The sequence below is a fragment of the Macaca mulatta genome, chromosome 6 (assembly GCF_049350105.2).
Source record: "Macaca mulatta isolate MMU2019108-1 chromosome 6, T2T-MMU8v2.0, whole genome shotgun sequence".
In the NCBI taxonomy this organism is placed as follows: Eukaryota; Metazoa; Chordata; class Mammalia; order Primates; family Cercopithecidae; genus Macaca; species Macaca mulatta.
In genome coordinates, this window is record NC_133411.1 from 167,617,956 (window position 1) to 167,639,716 (window position 21,761).

Sequence of the window (21,761 nt, forward strand, 5' to 3'; positions counted from 1 at the left end):
GTTTTTTTTTTTTTTTTGCCTTCCAATCTTTTTTCATTTTGGTTGTTTTTTTTATTTGGATCATTTATGATTAGGTTTCAAAGCCAAATTTGCTTCTTTAAATGAGAAGAGAAGAATAATTTCCACTGTGTAATGGATGATGGCATTTAAATATTGGAGACCAACATACTCTGTCTTTCTTAACATTTAAGGATACGTCCATAATTCTCTTCCCTACTGGCATAGTTTCTGATATAACTAGAGTAATATTACTTCTATAATTGTTCTTCAGATTTCTTCCCAAGGAGTTTTGACATTAGCTGTTATCGAGGAGGTAAAATCACCCAGCCTGTCTGATAAACATGTTTTCTTACATCCCCACCCCAGCAAGTGCTGTGACACTATACTTTTATCATCCCGTGTGTGTTCAGAATGAGCTTAGAACAGCAATTGCCGGGAATAGGCAGGCGATAAACCGCATTGATTTAACACATCTTGTTTTCAATCATGCTTGGATTTTCTGAGCACGCATTTTTCCTGTACTCTGGCTTGTAGCTTTTATCTGACGAGCTGATCCCTTTTCACTGGAAAATGAAAAGGTCGCACAATAAGACACGGTTTACTGGAACTTGAACACGCACCAGGGAAAGTATTTTAGATAAATACTGTCAGACATAGTGGAGCTGAATTTCAACAACACAATTGCTAAACAACAATACTTATTACTCTCCTAGAACAAGCCTACCAGCGACTTATGGCTCTCAGCAGGGGACAGCACCGAGTCAGGCTCCAAGGCGAAGAAACCCTTCCCTGAGCCTTGCGCTAACCGAACGCGGAGTTCTGGGCTGAAGTACTACTTGTGATTGTTAATATCATGGTTTTATGAGACAACTCAGCAAATGACTCCCACTGTTCACAGAGTCGTTTCCTCTGAACCAGTGGACAGGTTTCAGAAGAGTTGTAACGAAGTTACAACAGAGCTCTGCAGACGGTCCCACTGGGAAGGAAAAAACAAATCCCAAGAATGGTGATAAAAAAGTGACTCCAAATCATCCACTAATTCCACTAATAAGACAGGAAAGTACTTGTAACTGGAAGATATTAGAAGATTAAGTGATTATTTGGTAACATTTTAATGGAATTAAAGAGAACTTATAACAAGTATGCCATGGGGAAGAGCTACAATGGCCTTGCAGATAAGCCTGGAAGTTTTTATCAGCCAAAGCTCCAACTTAAATAGCATCTTGATTTAAAAATAAATGAAATCAGTTTTCTTCAGTATTGACCCAATGTAAGTGATTATTTTTGCTGAGCATCTTGATCCTAAGAAGTCTCCTCCCCCTGACTATTACAGTCTAGAACCCTTTTCTTTTAATACACATTTTGTTTATACATTTATTGTCTACTTTAGAGCTCCTCAAACTTCCTCTGTTCACAATACCCCGAGTATCTCAGCAATCTCTTCAAAGCATCCCTAAGCCAAAAGCAATGCCCAACAGTTCTGTTATTAACTACTTAGATGCGAACAGTTTAACCTTTATGCGTTAGCAACTTAGTAGGACATACATATTTGAAAAAATTGACAGAAAAATATAACATTTTGTTTCATTTTAAAATAATCACAATTTACTAGTGAAACATGTGTTCCTGGTGGGCACCACACAGCTTTGCACACCTCAAAATCAGACTAAACACAGCCACCCTCATTTTCGATTCCATATTGGTTTTCACATGGCCCTTTTTTTTAAACCATAGTAAATGCTGAAAACCAGCTTTGCAAAGGTATGACACCATCAAAAGAATGCACTATAAGGCTGGGCACAGTGGTTCACACCTGTAATCCTAGCACATTGGGAGATTGAGGCAGAAGGATAGCTGCAGCCCAGGAGTTTGAAACCAGCCTGGTCAATATAGTGAGACCTCATCTCTACAAAAGATTAAAAAATTAGCCAAGCATGGTGGTGTATGACTGTGGTTCCAGCTACTTGGGAGGCTGAAGTGGGAGAAGAACTTGAGCCGGACAGGTTGAAGCCACTGTGAGCCATGATTTCACTACTGCACTCCAGCCCGGGTGACAGAGCAAGACCTTGTCAAAAAAAAAAAAAAAAAAAAAAAGCAGTATAATGTAATATTGAGTTTTTAACTACCTTTAGACTGGTAGTTTATCCAGTATCTATCTGATGTACTTGAAGAATCACTGTTTCCCTCAAGTTTAAAATATCTCATAGCATCCCAATAAGTTTGTAGGGACACCTTGGTTGATAAGTTTAGAAAACATGGATTCACTCAGAAGAATAATATGAAGTGCCACAATGAATTACATTCATTCATGTGTATCTTGTCTTCTTTTAATAATTACAACAGCAGAAGCAGCAGCTCACACTTCCTAAGGACTTACTGTGTGCCAAGCACTTTATATGGATTAACATATCCTTCACAACAACTCTACAAGGAGGTACTATCATTATTCCCATTAGACACAGAAGAAAACTGAAGCTTGGGGAGTTAAGACTTTGCTTAAATCCACAGAGCTAATCAATGTAGGGGCTGGGATTCAAACCCAGGCAGTCTGCCTTGATAGCCCTACTCTGAACCTGTTAATTAGAGCAGCAAGTTAGGCCAACCAAGGGCTCTTCAGAGCAGATCTCTAATAATTTTGGCTTCTAGGACTTTTGTGATACTGTTTTTGCTCTTCAGGTATGCTTCTATCTATAATCTGTTTTAGTCCTTTCCTTTGTCTCAATTAATATTCCATGAAAACACTCTAGAACTCATTTGACTTCCAGTTTCCTAATAACACACTCTTCTTCCCTTTGCCCCAACCCTTTTAGAGTAAGACTGAGCTAGATTGCAGCCAGGCTACATAATTGACCGGATATATGTTCCTTTTGGAAAAGTCACTTACATTCTTTAAGTCTTCCTCAACTATAAAGTAAAGGTTTAATGTGCTATTATTTGTACAGTGATTAGCACATAAATACTCAACAGGCAGTTGTTATTACTATTAATAGAATACAGGCCATGTGCTAGAAACAGGGGCAGGTGCAACGAATACAGGACTAATTAGACATATTTACATATTCTCCACTCTCAAGGAACTCCAGAGTCTAGAGGGGCAGAAAGACACAAACAGAATCCTACAACAGTGTGGCAAATACAACAGCAGGAAGATGCGGGGTTCTAGAACAGCGGGTGTGTTATACTTGTCTCTGGGACTCAACCTTCCCCCTTCCTTTACGCTAACTTGGAATTACAGTTCAAAGAATTCTACCACCTCTGGTTCTCAAATATTACCCTGAAAATGAGTTCCATCTGGAATAGGACACAACCATTTCAAAACAATGTAAGTTCTGTGAACAAAGAAAAAAATAGGTAGGAGACACTTAATTAAGAAGGGATTCATTTCCAGACTTGGGATGTTTTATACTGTTTAATTAATTAAATAAAATTACAGGCTTGCTGTATATAAGGCCCTATGCTTAAGAAGATAAAAAGAAAAAGATGTACAGCATGCAAGTCCAGTGCCCTGTGCATCCCCAGCTGGAAATGATTCTATTTGAAAAACTCTTCTAGGCACTGTGCCATACCCTTGAGAAGAATATAATCCAGTGGGGAGACAGGCCTGTATTTGGTGAACCAAAAAGATACAAAACTGTAGCATTACTAATATAAAATAGTACACTGCACCCAAGGAGGAAAAACTAATTCTCTGTAGTAGAGTCAGGAAAATACTTAGCTCAGATATCTGAGTTGGGTATGGAAAGATAAATAGGATTTTTCTACTGAAAAGGACAGGAAAAGCATTCCAGGCAATAGGAATAGAACAAGCAAAGGGAAAGAGTTATAGAAAAGATGTGTTCAAGTAGGGTTGGATGCTCCAGTTTGGGGAGAGTACAGCTTAACATGTTGAGAGTGAGGTGTTAAAGGTTAACCATGAGTAACAGTATTGGCCTTGGTGCCTTGCTAAGAGCAGGTAGACAACAAGGAGACATTTAAGATTTTTGAGATCGTAGGAGCAACACGATGTGATCAACATTTTAAAGAGCCAAAGAAGTAAAATGAAGGCTGACTCTTAAAGGCAGCATTATTGCAATAATCCAAATGGAAAATAAAAGACCAACTAATGATGGGGTGGTCATGGAGGAAAAAGTAGATTTCAGAGATCTTTTAGAATAAAATCTACATGAATTCAGTAATATGCCAGATGTAAGGGGATAGGAAGAATGGGGGATGACTGACATTTCTAATTTATCTGACTGAGTGGAAACAGTGGCCATTTTGCAGAAAGAAAACTATATACAGGAGGGAAAAAAATCATGAGTTCAATTTCAGACATGCTGGAATTTAGGTGCCAGAAGAACATCTAGGTAAAAATATTTAGTAGACAGTTGAGAATAAAGAACAGAAGCTCAGACTGGGCACGGTGGCTCACGCCTGCAATCCCAGCACTTTGGGAGGCTAAGGTGGGTGGATCACTTGAGGCCAGGAGTTCAAGACCAGCCTGGCTAACATGGTGAAACCCTGTCTCTACTAAAAATGCAAAAATCAGCCAGGTGTGGTAGTGCTTACTTGTCGTCCCAGCTACTTGGGAGGCTGAGGCAGGAGAATTGCTTGAATCTGGGAGGTGGAGGTTGCAGTGAGCACTACAGCCTGGGCAACAGAGTGAGACACCGTCACAAAAAAACAAAACCCAGAAGCTCAGGAAAAATATCAGTGATGGAGTTAATTCTATAGGGAACACCAAGATATAGGTAATAGCAAAAACCACATGTGAAAAGAGAACCCAGGACAGACAACACTATGGTGAACACAAGCAGGTAAGGAATGGTTAGAGAGAGATTGAGACACAAAACAGGACAAATGCAGGTCAAAAAGGTAGAAAGAACACCAGGAGAGAATAGTGTCACTGAAATCAAATGAGGAACTCAGAATATAAGGGGTTGTCAACACCATTTAGTGCAGTCAAGTAACCAACCAGAAGAGGTCTGAGGAGAGGTTGTAAATGTAAGCAAATTTGTAAATTACTATATTTGGAAGTTGTAAATGTTATACTAATATCATTAGCATAAATGGCACACACAGTTTCAAACAACTTGTGGATGCTTTAACCCTAAAGTTCTGGTTTTCTTCAGACTCACTCTGTAACTCCCAGTAAAAAGATATGAACCTAAATGAGTAAGGGTTGGCTAACTTGTTTGCCCAATTGTAGCTTAGCTTATCATAAGAGCCATACAAGAAAGCGTGGAGGACATTCAGTCCCAGATCAGTTCCCAGTCCTAAAGAAAACTGTAGAACTTCAGGTGCCTCAAGACAAAAGCTATGACATTTACCTGAAACAACCATGATGATAAACCTTGAGTTGACTTTTAGATTTGGTTAATCCCTGTTAATATATTTGGAGGAGTGAAGATGAGGGGATTTCCATAGTTCTTGATGTTTTCTGCTCACACTCTTAATGCCTGTCTTTTAAGAAGGGAATGGAACTACATTAATGACTTAAGGTATCCAATGAAGTTCTACTTCTTCTAATCTACCCTAGATTTGGGCTTGTGATCTGTCTCCTCACCACAAAATATTGACAAAATACAGTGTACACATAACTAGAATTTAATCTTCCCCTTTGGATGTTGGTGGTCTTAATATTGGTCCCCAGCGTCTTACAATCAATAGATGTTTAGTTAAGCAGTTCACTTGTTTTGGAGTAACAGTTATTGTGTGGGCAATGGGTATGTGGCCACTTCCGCAATAACCCCAGGTCTCCTGACGGAGTGAACATTACAACCACATATTTGTTGCTATTAGCTTGTGAGATGGTGGAAACCAATTTTGAAAAGCAAGTAATAAAGCACCACATAAAAAATAATGGTGTAATTACTTCTTGGTCAGGTAATACCTACTGTGACGATAAAAACCAAAGGGAACACCAAGCATCATAAGTGGGTTTGCTGTAAATTTGACACTGGTTCTGACCTTCAGCAAGGAAAAGGTTTGAACCCACCCACCTCAACCAGGTACACAGAAGACTCTTTGTGTTGTGTATCTTTACCAAGTCTCCGTGTAAAAGCATTTTAATGAATTTATCTCATTAGTGCCTACGTCAATTCTCAAGAGCTGAAGAGACTGGACCAGTCGCTACATTACTGACCCAAAGGCTTTTATAATCTCATTTGAATTTAGGCCCCAAAGAAAGAGGTCTGGTAACTGCATTAGAAAGAAATTGCCATGTGGATATAATTTGTTGTCTAAATGTAGAGGATAAAGAGGGAGGGTGGGGGTTCTAATTGGAATATGGACTACACTGTCCAGGAGGAAGTGAAAATAATGTTGGCCGTTGCTGTTGATTTATAAGCAAACACCCCGGTAATCCACTAACCTAAGCAGAAGAAACCAATCAGCCTCCATCTTCAGGCTCTGATTCTTTCTTTCGTGTGCCATCCCAAGTGCTAGAGAGGCTTCCCTAATTTCCATGGAATAATGTGGGTGGGTGTAGGGAGTGAAAGAGAGGCTTAGCCAAAGTTATGCCCTGAACTTTTAAGGATAGGATAGCACAGTCCATGTTTCAGGACATCATGATTCAGTTTTTATTACTACTGCTTTGGGTTATTTCCAGCTTGGGGGAAGACTCAGTTAATATTTCTCTTTAGCTTGTCTAAGAGCTGCAAATGGTTCTCCGAAGGTACACGCATCATTAGAAGACTTTATGACAGGATGCTGTTAGAGTATAGCATTTGTCACAGCACAGGATGAAACAAAAGTAGGTTAGCTTTTACTAATAAAAGTGACAATAGGTTAAATTCTCAATGCAGCAACTTGAATGGAGATAATGAGAACTCTTAGACCTGGATGGTTGGTTAGAAATGGGTACAAGCTTTCTGGAGGGCAAATTGACTATTTTGGGTGGGGAGGATGAAATAATTTTAAGCTTAGAGACTGAATCTTTATTAAGTTCAGAGGCATCCCCAAAAGTAGTCCCGGTGGCCACACAAATGATTTTTTGAAGTGGGCAAAGGCCTTTAGAAATGCCATCTAGTGTCACCAAAAGCCCTTGTTCTTGCTAAGATTCCTCTGGACCTCTTTTTCCTTCTACCTGGAATTAAGAGACTAAAGTTCCCCAAACTGAATCTTGCATTTCTCTCTATATTGATGGGTGGAATGGACCTGCTTAAAACCAACAAGGAGAAACAAAGTGACCTTCCTTCTATACTGTCTCTATAATCTTCCTGCTCCTATTGAAGCCTGGTGAATTTAGAGGAAATAAAAATACATATTTAGCTCCATCTGTGGAATTCACTTTGCCTGAGACCAACATGTCAGATATTGTTGCTGGCTTTTTCAGAGGGCTGGGACATATCTACAGGAGCAGAGATCAGCTTGATAAACTGCTGACCTGTTCTCAAATGGAAAATTTTTGTGATTATATTGGGACAATAGGTATTGTGACCCTTTAAGGACATAAATCAAACATACTGGATTGCATTTTTCAAAAGCTACCAAAACAACTTTTAGATACAAATGCATTCTTCTAAGTCTCCTTTCTAACTCTAGATTTAACAGTGTGACCTTGATGTGGTCAGGTAGAGAGGGGCAAAGGCACATCTACTCAATCAACTTCAGAACTTTATTACTGCAAAAATCTTCCTTCAGCAAACACAACCAGGCTTGGAGAGCCTAAGTGACTAGTGCAAAATCAACAGCTAGTCAACAGCTGAATCACAACTAAAACTCAAATGTTGGAACCGAACCCACCCCAGTTCCTCTGCATCATTCCTCCATGTAAGCCTGACTTAAACAGGATCATTTGTTGAGAAGCGGTTCTGAGCATTTCACTTTTGCGAACTTGTTTTTTTCCTTCGGACACCCCAAAAGGTAGGTAATTCCTATTTCACAGATGAGAAAGTGTGACTGCTAGTCTTGGGTGAAGGATTGGTAGGTAAAGAAATGAAATGTGATTGAACTGCACCTATGGAAAAAGATAACATCAAATCTGTCATTCAGATGACATCTTCATATAGATGATCTATCTCCTACTACTGCTGGCCATTTCAAAACCAAATGGACCTGCCATTTTGTAAAACAAACACCAACTAAAAGGAAGACAACAAACGTTCCCAGGACCCTGAAAGTATCCTGGACCATGTCTACAAAGCATCCACATGTTTTAAAGCCATTGCCAAGTTGTCCTTTAAAGGCTGTTTTGCAAAAACCTCCAAGACTAAAAACAACATGCTGTGACTTTACCTACATTCTTGTAATGGAAATGAGATAAGAATAGTAGTTCATAGTAATTGATGCACAATGACCATGTGCCAGCGACCGTGCTAAGCACTATCTTACAAATCGCCAACTCTTAGCTGTCTCTGTGAAGTCTATACTGATATCATCACCATTTTACAGGACAGAGACCTTTAGGACAACAGAGAGATGACGGATCTTGCCCAAGTTGCACAGCAGTAAGAGCTGAACCAGGGCAGGCTGTCACTGTTGTTCACTGGCTCCTCTATGATGGACTGCCCCTGTGGAAGGATTTAGCTAATACATTGGAAGCAATGGTATTATCTTTCCCTTCGGGGCAACACAGGAGAAAACAAATAGTAAAAGATGCATACAGCAAAAATATCTGTCTTCGACTTGAAAAATATAACTGTATATCCACATATGCTATATAAAGACTTGACTCGGTTAAGACATACGTTTTAAAAGGGAAAGTTGCCAGAATGGATCACACTTAAATACAAAACCACTTTCTGTGAGGTGCGTGGTGGTGATGTCACCCACAAAAAGATGGGAAGTGACACGTGCTTCTCCATGACCATCTTCCAGCTTGTTTAATCTCACCTGGCAAGTTTCCCCTCATCAAGTAAGTTGAAAATGGTTATGGAACCCAGAGGCAACTCTGGATAACATGGGTGGAATTCTGGTATGCCTTCTTCATTAACTGCTCATACCCCAGAAATGAGAAGAAAGCCGCTCTTCCTGGGGAGTCTTTTAACTGAAAAACTAATCTTAATTGAATGCACATATCAGTTAACTATCTTTGGATTCACAAACCATTAATGCCCCATTTTCACAGAGTGTCTTCTTTCTGGCTTGTCTGAAGGCTGACATTCTCAGGGCTGTGCTTAGAGGAATGTGAGATTCAGCAGGAATATGGAAGGGACAGGAGAGAAAAGAAGAGAGCATATTAAGTGCTCATCTTCACAACCAAATGAGCGTTCTGGGGCTGAGCAGCAAGAGCATCAAATAATGCTGCCCTTGCAAAATTGACATCCTCCCATCACCGCTCCAAGTCAGTGGCAAAGGAATCACAAATAATGCCATTCTGCCCTCTGCATACCAGTTAAGCAGGCTTCAAATGTGCCTACTGAGGGAACACGAAGCTTGCAAATAGAGCCTGGCAGATGTAAAAGGATGGTATAATGATCAAAGGAGGGGGGAAGAAAACTAATTGCAGATTTCTCTCTTGAAATATTTGGCCTGTTTGAAAGTTCCATTTTGTCTCCCCAGAGCAGAAAAACCTAAGTAAGAGTTTGAGGTGTGTCCCCAAAGCAATCTTGTCAAGTCGCGACCCATAGCATGGCAATTCCCTATGGAAGAGGGCCTAGATTGACTGCCCTTCTATGCCAGGAGAAGCAAGCTTCTTGAGGAAATACATACCTCTTCCCGAGTACGTGGCCTCTTAAAGTCACAAGGGTGTGAGAGTATGTATCTCTGCTAATAAAGACATCATTTATAATCGGACTTTGTGAAAGATAGAAGCATATTTAAGTTCTTTTGGAATTTGAAACTACTTGGGTCCTATGAAAAACAATTTTCTAATTGTCAAATTGTCATTAAAATATTGGAAATCATGAAGAAGATCCACCTCCCAAAATATGCAATGCCATCTCTTTAGATTTCCTGCTTTTGCTTTGGAAATAAACTCAGAATCTAATAGTCTTCCCCTTGGCCAAGATTCTAAAACCAACAGTGACTATAATCCTCTAATCACAGAAAGAGATTCCTGACTCACTATATTCCTGGCCTTGAAACTTTGTTGTGGAAGGCACCGCCAAACCAGGTCACGAGTCTAGGATCAACCATGCTACAGTGAAGTCAACACTTCGTAGAAAACTGTGAAAGTGGGCTCTAGTATACCTCCTAGGAATGGCATTAGTTGTGACATAAGTCAATAAGCTCCTATAGAGTTTAGGATTGGGGGAAAACAGGTAATACTTTTATATTACATGAGGGAGGTGAATATACACTGACTAATAGCAGTGATGAGTTTCTTTTACGTAGCAGGAATATTTTCTTGGCTGTGCAATTTAGCATATCAACAAGGGAAGCTGGGCATGCCTTTTCTCAGAGTTTCATTAGCCTGCTAGAATATTTAGAGGTCTGGGCAAGGTAAACTAACTCTCCCATGTTTGTGCTAAAGTAGAGGTACAGGTCCCATTCTGAGTATTGAATTATTTTTTCTCACGATGACATCAACATTGAAACTACAGAGAGCCTCTTTTGTAGTCAACAACACGGGACACTGGATTTTTATCTCCCTTTGGACAATGAGATTGTGGTTAGCATAACACTGGTAAACCTAACATTAATGCTCTGTCAAAAATTGTTTTATGAAGGCTAAAGAGAGGTTGGAGAGAAAGGAGGTTCACCCAGTAATAGACACAAAAACATTGAAAGAGAAACTGAAATCGATTCTGTAAACAGCAGAAGTCAAAGCATCGTAGTTGTCATTAAGTACCTACCATTTTAATATTCAAACAATAAGATACTTCCTGAAATATCAGATCAATTCTTAAAGGAGAGCTGTTCCCAATGGGGTTTACATGTGGTCCTCTGACATCCATTAGACAGGGTCCCTGTCTTTCGTAGCGTGAGTTCAAACAAATGGTAAGAGAGGAAATACATTCCATTTTCTCTGTTTACTTTATTACTATTGATTTCTGAATTCCCTCCAATCTATTTCCTAACTGGGCAGATAATATACATTTAGTACCAAAGGTAATTATCCAAAATGAATCTAGTTTGCAAGTGGGTGATAAAAAAAAGAGGACACTGATAGATTAAATACTTATCATTAAAAAGTATGGCTGATTGTATTAATATATATACAAGAGCTTTAATATTCTCACTTTATGGCTAGATATAATTTCCTAGACTAATCGTCAGTTCATGTGTACACTTGGGCATATTTTATTTCTACTCTATATTTTATAGCATCATTTTATAGTGCAAATAATAAAAGCACTATATGAAAAAATTATTTCAAAAGTTTTTAAAAAAAATCTACCACTTGCAAAAAAAAATAGGGCATTAAAAAAAAATCTTCATAAAGGGATAGAACATTTAGTTACCACAAATTACAATGGTTTTTAAAGCATCAAAGTTAGAGAAAACAGCAAACAAATTTCTAGCAATAGTGAATGGATAAATAAATATAGTGAATCCACACCGTGGGAGATGATGCAGCCTTTTAACATTATGTTTATGAAGAAATTTTAATGCGTGGGAAAATGCTTATTAGGCTATGTAAAAAAAAACAGGATATAAAATTGTGTGTGTAAACACATATACAGTATAACCACAAATATGAAGAAAATGTTCATATATATTACATATAGAAAAATATGAAAGAAATACACAAAAATGTTTTTAGTGGTTATCTCTGGGTGATGGGTATTGGATGATTTTAACTCTTTAAATTCTATCCTGTTTTTCTCTAAATTTTCTAAATTAGCACATATTATTTTTATATCTAAGCAAGTATTAGAGAGATGGGTGAATGAACAACTTAGAATGAATGGAAGGTAGGACACATGTTTCGTTTGCCCCTGGCTCATAATGACCTGAGGGCCTTCACATGCCAGGGACTCCTGTACTGATGCCTCTTTGGAACCTGCCCACTTACAGGCAGAGTAAGCTGTCTGCAGAATCCTACCAGATATGTCTAAGCATCATACACTCAGGGATCATCACACTTTTAAAAGACATACGTAGTTATAGAAATACTGAAGTACTGAGGAAAGAGTACAATGGAGCAGTTAAGAGAATGAATTCTGGAGTCAGACGGTCTGGCTAGGCTCCTCCACTCACTACTTGAGTAACTCTGGCAAATGTCTTAATCTATGTCTCAGTTTCCTTACCTGTTCAATCAGGACAGTCAGGTGCCTTCCTTATAGAAGATGTTCAGGGATTCAATGGGCTAAATATTTGTAAAACACTTAGAAGACTGTGTTATACAATAAGTACTTATCCATTAAATGAATACGTTTTTAAAATTCTGATATATTGATCAGAATAAACTTACAAATCAAGAAATGGACATGGCCAAAATATTTATAAAACATTTGAGCATTTGTAAGTTGCTGCGGCAAGGGTACAATTTCAGTTGAGCTTAAGTCGAGACTCAGGATTGTAGTGGTTTTAGACGGTTTTTTTGTACTGCCAAAGATCTGTCCATCGATACATTTTTATCCAGAATGATGTTGATCATGCTAAGGTTCAAGGGAGTAATTACTATGTGCCGTACTATTTGTAGTGTTTTGTTCCCCACTCTATATTTAGATTCTAACAGAAGACATGAAACTAAATAGATACTCAGTAAACATTTACTGAATGAAAACACAAATGACTTCACCACAGCTGCATCAAGTTGTCTAAATATGAGCATATTTCCACAAAGGAGTCATTGTTAAATGAACTTTCCCTCTATTAAGAACTAGGATTGAAGTACCAAATTTCTTATAATAGTAAAAAGTTTTAGATTCTAACTTAGAAACAATTAGATGGCAAGATTAAAAGGGGAAAAATTATTTATTCCAAGAGAAAAAAATCACAGCTTAGGACTTGAATGTCTTCAAGGATCCATTTCTCAGGAAATCTATAAGGATGCAGACAGCTTTAGAAGTGGAGATACCAAAACAACAATGGCACCACCAATAAACAGAAATAGTTCATCTCGCTAATTCTGTGGTTTTTCTCCTACCTGGTAGAGCGTGACAAGAGAATGTTAAAGTAACTGAAATCAAGAACAATACTGGAAATAAGAACAGTCTACAATGGCAAATTTTTACTGTAATACATTTCATTATTGAGTGAGGGAGGAAAACAACTGTTTTTAGATACTATCCATTGTTTTCTATACATTTCAAAACTCCTCTTCACCCATGTAACTTTTAAACGTTTGACAGTGTAACTTTTAGCATTTTGTGGAGATCTTGGCTCCAATGCAGCAAATAAGAAGTAAAATGTCCCATGGTTGTAAAATCTTGATAAGTTATCCATGTCACTTTTTTCAAATGTGGAACTGCTCACACCACACAGATAATTATAGATGACCAGATTGTAACTGTTTTAGTGCTTCTTTTTCCTCATAAATTTTAATTTTGGAAAGTTAAGTGAAAAATGTGGTTTCAATTTCCTACAAATTGCACACAATTTGGTTTTAACAAGAAAATAGAAAGAAAGGGTATGTTCTTTAGAGTGAATTATGAACTAGAGTTTGTTTTCGTTTGCTCAACACCGCAAAAATAATAAAGCACAAAATTTAGAAAAGATGCCTTACAAAATGGAAATCATGAACTGTAGTAAGAAAGCAGAAAGTAATTATTATTTTTTTTTTTTTGTCTAAACATGATTTAAGCAATCTAACAGGATAATACAATTGAGCTAGTCTTTCTCCCTCTGGTGAAACAAGCGAAAGCTTAAAAAAAAAAAAAAGAGAGAGAGAGAGAAAGAAGGAAACAGGAGTAGAAGCCGACAATCTTAATACATGTATAACAGGAAATCTGTTAATAAGAAAAGGCTGTGTGTATCTCCGTCTTACTATCTTCACAACTGTCAGCAACAACAAAAGAACTATTAAAAGCAATCAATTTTGAAACCATTTAAACATATACCTGGAAACAGGACAAAACACAAGAATTTATAAAGGAACTTTTAGTGGAAAGAAATTCTAGCCTTCTGATGGGTTCTGGCTCTAATCTTAGACCAACATGCTTTCTTGATTCAAGGTAGTGGTCTGCTACAACTAGCATAACTAAAGGCAGGAACCCCATGAAGTGTCTCTACCACACCAAAACCACCAGCTGGAAAGCAAATTAAGGAAATCAATCAACTAGATATTTTTTTCTCCTTTCTGCCAAAAACTTCGAGTGAATGCACTTTTCTTCATTAAATTGACCACGGCTTTCACCTTTTTAGCAATGTAGACTGTTAGGCAAAATAAATTATTCATTATTCAGGTAAAAACTATTTCATCAAAGTTGTTGATCTTCATTGATCAAATTCTCCACGGCCTATGTTACTTAATAGCACCACCATAGCTTTCTCAAATTTCTACTTCCAAAAAATGTTTCCTTTCAGACATATTGTGACAACCACAAAGCTTACCTGCATGAGTATCCTATAAACAAAGTTGTTGTAGACCAAATGTTAACATGAGTCCCTGGTAAAATGTTATAGCCCTAGATTTTCTTTTCTGGCCAAAATATAGTATTTGCTAATTTTTTTTTTCTAACTAGGGTTTAAAGTTGCTAGTCTAGAGTGCTTCTGACTGTTAGAACATGAGGCTGGCTTATGAAGGTCCAGTTATAAACTGGGACTTGGCAAACTTGAAGTATTACTCATTGACTAATAATTCTATTAGTCAAAACTGTAAACTTCTGGTCAACTACATATTTTACATATTACTGCATGAAGCTCTAGCAGAAGTTCACCATCCTAAATAGACTTTGAAGGCTTCACGATTAACAAGAGGTGATTTACTCTCTTGAAATATAAAAGCTGACTTTTCCCACACAAAAGTCAATAAATCTTTGGTGTTGGTGAAAGGCCATTCCCTACCTGTAGCAGTCAAGTTATGTAACCCTCAGGCAATGACTTTTCATTGAGCTCAGACCTGGCTGACCACAGCATTCACACACATCTCAGTCCCCAGTGCTCAAATGACAGTGCAGCCTGATTGCCACAATGTTGCAATAGAAAGAAAGGATTTCCTAGCAAAATGCTCCAAAGCTTCAATAATCTAAGAATCCACAGGAGGCCATCTTGAGAGGGAAGCAAGGGATACGGTTTACTCTTAAATCCAGGCTGTAGTATTCTTCATTCATTCATTTATTCTTTCAATATCTTTTCCAACAGAGCCTCTTCAACCTATGCCACCCACCAGCCTTGATTCCAAATCTATGATACCAGATTTGGATTTTTTCTAGTTAGAAAATGTATTAGCATATACTACATTTTGGCCAGATCAAAAGCACCATCCTGACTTGACAAAGACTCCCGAATATTTGACTCATTGTAATAAGCACCTTATTTTGCTCTAAACAAAAGTGTTTAGGTGACAATGGATGAATATTGGAAACGCTACTCAATTCAATGCAAACAATTATAATTGCAAGGAATTTTTCTTACTCAAAATTGAATTCAAGCGAGTGCTCAGGATTTTCCATAGCATGATAAAGAAAATAAAACTATCCTAAGTAACTTCAAATCTCTCATGAGAGGTCAGGGAGATAAGGAATTAAGAGGACAGAGAGGGACAATGCCAACAATGAGTTTGGGAAATCATTTGTATAAGGTCCTGGACTATTGTAGAACATATTATGGCTGAGAAGTAAAATTAAAAGGGGATAGATGATGATGATTATTATTTCTTATAATACCTACTTTTCTTATAAACTAATGTTTTTTTTTTCCCCCACATATAAAGGCTGCACATTGCCCATTTTTAAGAAGATGGAGCTCAGTAATTAGGGAAAAAGTAGAAAACACACATTGAAAGTAATCTTTCCTACTCTGAGCCCCGTGGCCATATCCCCTCCCCACTTCTCTAGTTCCCTGGACTCCCAGGTCGGGCTGTCTTCTCCCTAGCCATTTACCCAGATTTCTACCAGAGCATTTTGTCACTTTGATTTGCATCATATGCCAGCACAGCCTGCCTCCTGTTCATCCTTGCTCTGCACCTGTCTCCTATTTTAGCGTTTTGCACCACACTTTGCACATAGTTGACATTCAATAAAAGACAGAGAATGAAATTCAAGAGACCAATCGACTTACTTCTACTTTAGGAAGTTCATTTTATTTTCAAGCTCCTAAATCTTTATTGGGATTAACTAGCTGAAGGCCTAAAAGTGGAAAGAAAGACAGGGATTGTGAAGGCATTTTGAGATATTTGATGGACTTGGAACTCCCACAGAATTTTAAAAAAGAAAACAAAGGCTGAGGCCTGCAAGGGCCTTGGTACGAGGCCCTTGGAGAGAGAGGGGCTTTGTGGAAAATGGTTGCCATGAGAGGATTTTGGGAGAACCTCTGTGTTTGAGGGAATTTGGGACAGGGCCTATCAGTGGAAGCGAACACTAGCACCCAAATATTCAAAACGTAATTTGGTGAAAGATCACCTATGATTCTGAATGAAATAGGGTAAAGACATCTGGTAGTTTTCCTATTGAAATAAGCAAAGTGTGAAATCAGATATTTTTGTTTTTAAGGCTCCCTTTCTAAAATTTCCTAACTTGGCCAAAATGTCAGTGGTACTTCAGCAGCTCAAGAGCTCAGCAGCAAACCTTAGTAAGTTCTGTAGTTGGCCCTGAGTGCTAACTTCCTGAATGTGTTGGGCTCTTGAGGTGAGTTCTACTGGCATCTTGGTTGAGCCCCCCAGATTCCAGGCTCTCATTCTGGCAGGCATTTTCCCTCTGGCCAAATCTCAACCACAGATCAACTTTCCCAGCCTCTGGAGATGAAGTGTTTGGGCTGCCTTCTGACCAAGTGTGAGATTTTTTTTTTTTTTTTTTTCTGTTTATGAGATAGTCTATAGCGCCTTTCCCAGGGTAATCAGTCATCTTAACTGGTGATCACAGGAAGAGGTAGACAAAACTAGGAGAGTCTAGATCAATGGATTTGTTTTGTAAAATCACTGAATCCTGTTGGGACAAATATGATTTTTTCTTTTGCCCCCTTTATTTTTTTTAAATTGAGTAACTTACTCATTCTTCAAAAATTACTTAGAATATTTTACTTGAATCCATTCCTGATTAAAAATAACCTCTTGAAGTATAAATGTAATGGTTTTTGAATTCCCCTTTTATTCCTTCATCAATCCACTTATCTGACAACCATTACAGGACTTTAACTCTCTGCCAGTCATTGTGCTTGTGGTGCTTAACTTGCAAACTCTATCCTTGCAGCTGCCATTTTTTTTAATTTCCCAGTAAACATTTAATAAAGAAATAGATGAATGAATGAAAGAATGAACAAATGAATTAACTAAATAATGAAGAGGGCAAATTCAAACTGGAGAGACAAGCAGAGCAGTGTGAAATTTATGCATGTGCCATGGTTTGTGTGTGCCTATGGATTTAGGACATTCTGCCACAAATTTAAAATGTGGACACATAGGCACTAATTCCTGTAGCCTTGAAGTTGAGGCACTGAACATAAAGTTAGTGGAGCCTTTCTGTAAAAAAACATGACTTCTGACCCTCATGCTGAAAAAAAAAAAAAAAGACAAAGTGGGCTCATTCCAAATACCCCAACACCCTTCACAGGCTGAGCCACGAGCTTGCCTCCTTGTGGCTAAATTGGAGCAATGCTTTGCTCAGTTTGGACCGGGATGTCCATGTGGTGGTACAGACGGCAAGACCACACATCTGCTTACAAAATTTGAGAGGGGAAAAGGGCTTCGGTAGCATCCAGGGCTTCAAAAGGCATGTTACATGCATACATCCTATATACTCTAAAGGGAAGGTGGGCTGTATGCTGGGTATCCCGTAATGATTAGTACAATACCACCCTAACTGTCTCCCTTCTAGGCTTACCCCTGCACTCTCCTTCCTGCAAATGTTTATAGCCTCCCTTCTACTGCATCAAATCAGACTTTAACTGTCTCTCATCACAAGAGTCACTGAGGAAAGTATGGAACAAATTGAAACTTGAGGAAATCAGACCTGTTAGACTATAATTTCTATGAGGGCAGGGATTATGCACATCTTTGCTCATTATGCACATTATGTACGTGGTATCTCCAGTAACTAACATACTGAGGATGATTAATAAATATTTGTTGAATGAATAAATGGGGCAGAGTGCAACATTTCCATTACCTTTGTGCCTAAATACTGAAGATCGTGTTATACGCACAAGAGCCGAGACTCTGAAGCCAGTCTGCCTGTGTAAAAGAACTGCCTCTACCACTTTCTTGTTGCATGACCTTGAGCAAATGCTGAAGACCTCTTTGACTCAGTTTCTTCATTTGTAATACAGTGATAATAGTACCTGTCTGGTAGTGTTGTTTTTAAGATTAGATGTCTAAAAGTATGTTGAGTACTTAAAACAGTATGTGGTAGAGTAAGTGCTTTGTGAGTGTTAGCAGCAGTAGCTGTTTGTTATTTGTTAATAAGAATCGGGGGCTTTGTTCATTCAGCAAGCACTTTTTGAGCATCTTCTAGACCAGGCATAGTACAAGGCACTGGAAATACAGCTGCAAACCAAGTGGAAGTAAACTCTGAGATAATCACAGATTGAGAACTACTTGAAGTCTTTAATAATAACTACCATTTTTTGAGTTCTTCATATGTACCATTTATAATGTGCCAAGTACTTTACTTGTATTATTTCAATCGTCACAACAAACTAGTGAAGAAGATATGCTTATTTATTTTCTCCATTATTGAGGTAAGAAAATAGAGGTTTATGTGATAATGTAATGTGTCTATGGCCAGAGGGCAAGGTCTTGACTCTTGATCCATTCATTGCTCAATATCTACTGGGTACTGCTGAATACAAAGCTCTGGGCTGATGAGAGAGGACTCATACATGTAAGAAAATCACAGTGACGGTCACAAGTTTGTATTTCAATAATCGGCCTGTCTCAAATTAAAGGAAGCACACAACAGAGAAGGATTACAATAGATTAGCTAGGATATGACATTTATCTTCATGAATTTGAGACTACACTATGAAACAACCAGCAGAATGGCCAACAGTTAATTTTTGACAATCTGCCCACAAGGGAAAAACTAGTATTTTAGAACAATTCAAATGCACCTGCCCTTTATAAAACATCAATGATTTAAAAAAAAAAAACATATGAACTATTAGAAAAGTAATCTTAATGTTCTTTTTAATTCAGGCACTACAGAAACTAAGTAATCATTGTTGCGATTAATTGCTTTCTTGTTGCTTGCCACTTTCTTTTCATTATGAGAAATTAAAAGACAGAAGCAAATTATACAATATATATTTATTCAAACTGAGCTGACTTGACATCATTTATTGTATTTGTACTTCCCAAACATTGCATGGTTATTCTTTTAAAACTAAAATTTCTCTAGCTCCAAACTGACTTAGCATACTCCCCACAGTGATACACTTGATAATCATGACTCAAAAATGTGGAGCTAGAGAAGGCTGAGATAATATGTTGTCACTCCCATATTTATCACCACATTTTCTGAATCATCCAGCTTCATAATGATGATTTCTTTTCATTCTTTGCACTGTTTGGCAACTACATGTTTTGTGAATACCTAAAACGTTTATAAATATTCTCTTCCCTTGGAACCAATAAATCTTGAAAATTAAAAGACGAAGTTAAAATGACTTGTGCACTTCACCAACGTCTCCACTAAATGTACCATACATCTCACAATTTCAATATTCACAGTTTAAGACTCAGTGATGACTTTCAATCTTACTATGTGGATAAAGAAGGAGGGGTGTGCTTTGCAGTTTATTGAAAGCTGCTTTGGGAGTTAGTCTTGATAGTTAGATGTCTTATTCTTTCTGCTTCTCCATCCTTCCCCCTCTATTCACCTTTATTGACACCAGGTATAAGCCTCTTGTTCCATGGAACTATTTTTTTTTCTTTTAGAGTCAGAAATGGAGAGACAGATATTACAGAAACAACAATTTCAAGGATCTGCTACAATGACATGAATCAATGCTTATTGAAATTTCAGGAAGCTTGATCTGCTGAGAACATAGTCAGCTGGTACAGCTCATATTTCTAGATAATGATCACAGAGTGGCTGGGGGATGGGATAGGGAGAGTGAATCTTCTGGGCAAATGATAGCATAGCATGAGCACTGGGGAAAGTCCACAGATGCTTGGAAATAAAAACAAGTATACCCGGGTGATGCTGTGAGGGCTTACAGTGCTATCCATTTGTATACTGTACAAATTCTAAGGTACACATGGCTGTCTAAAGAAGTCCTCTAGCTCCTTTCATTGCACTGTACCAGATCATCCTCCCTATTTCTTTCTTAACACTTTTGCCAATCTGATTATTATCTTCTCTGCCTCTTGTGTATTGCCTTCCTTCTCTCACTGGAATATAGGTGTTTTGGGGACAAGAACCTCACCTTTCTGGGTCACAGAACATAGAAAATGCCTGGAACATAATAGCTATGCAAAATGTTTTAAATTGGAATTTGAATATTATTGCACCCTCCCCTCAAAAAAAAAAAAAAAAAGTGAGAGCAAAATATTCCTGTTTCTTCAATACTACTTGCAAGAGCATCTTAAAGTCTGAAAAGAACCTAGAATTTTTCGGGAATGAAATAGTCTGCCGTTTTAAGGCCTCACTGTGATGATAGTACATTGCCAAGTAGATTTGTTCTTTAAGACTTTAGAAATTATGGGTGAATTAATAAATTCACGTTTATCACAAATCAGAAATTCATGACTTATGAACTTGAATTTCGAAGTTTGAGGCCAAATTTATTTAAATATTTCTCTCAGGAACCATCATAGTCCTGCCAAGTCCAAAAATTGTCTTAAAATGTAAAACAATGCCGCATTAAAGCAAACGCCAACATTTTCCGTGGCCCGACGTGGCATAAATGTATTGTTTTCAATTTAGTGACTTAACAAGAAATACAACAGCCAAGACAGGAATTCCTTCCAAACACGAGAACCCATTATATAAGATGAAGATCTGTTCAGCCCCTAAATGAACCACACAACATAGGAATTGTCATTAGCTACTGTAAGGCAATGAAGAACTTATAAAACCAGAGCCAATGTGTTATTAAGACCAGGCACGGTGGCTTTAAGGCAATATAGATTTCTGAGCTATTTATTTATTTATTATTATTATTGCAGGTCCCACTCTCCCAGCCGCAACTATTCCAACTCTGCAGGACCCATGTAACAAGGCGATAGTATCTAAGAAATAATGAGCGAAGGAATGCTGTTCTTTCTTTCAGAGCAATCTCAGGTGCGATCTTATACCGTAAAGGACTGGATCAATACTCCCAGCAGCAAGCCGCTCGATACCCCCTGAATTATTGCTTCATTTTTCTTCTTATTATAGATGAGTTGTGTTATTATTTTCCTCAAATCGATATTTTACAACCTTTTTTATCCGTTTCTCCATAAATTTTGTGATTACTTTAAACTGGGAATTCCGGTACACTAAATAAGATGCAGTATCTGAAAGGGACAGAATGTACTGACATGTTTTTTGTTTTTGCTTTTGTTTTACTCTTTTAGACACAATGCCTTGTTTAAAGCACGTCATAATCAATAGCCAAAGAAAAGTTTAACATAACCCTGTGCTTGCAAAATAAAAGTGCAAATCCTTTAAAATAGCAACAGCCCAAACAGCACAAAGCTGAAAAACACAAAAGGAGGCAGGATTGATCAGCACTTTGCATCTGAAATTTCATTCCTAATGCTTTTTCTCCCCTCAGTTAAAGGGCCAATGCAATTCCCTTAAATTGTTTCTCACAAAGGAGATAACTCTATGCACCTTGGAGAGATTTAATTGGCTTCTATAGCTGTCTCT

General features: G+C 37.9%; 1 protein-coding gene across 21 annotated transcripts in view; it reads right to left on the bottom strand.

Moving 5' to 3' along the window:
• The window catches only part of EBF1 (EBF transcription factor 1), a 412,068-nt gene that overhangs the window by 43,546 nt on the left and 346,761 nt on the right, over nt 1-21,761 (bottom strand). The gene's annotated exons all lie outside the window — the stretch shown is intronic.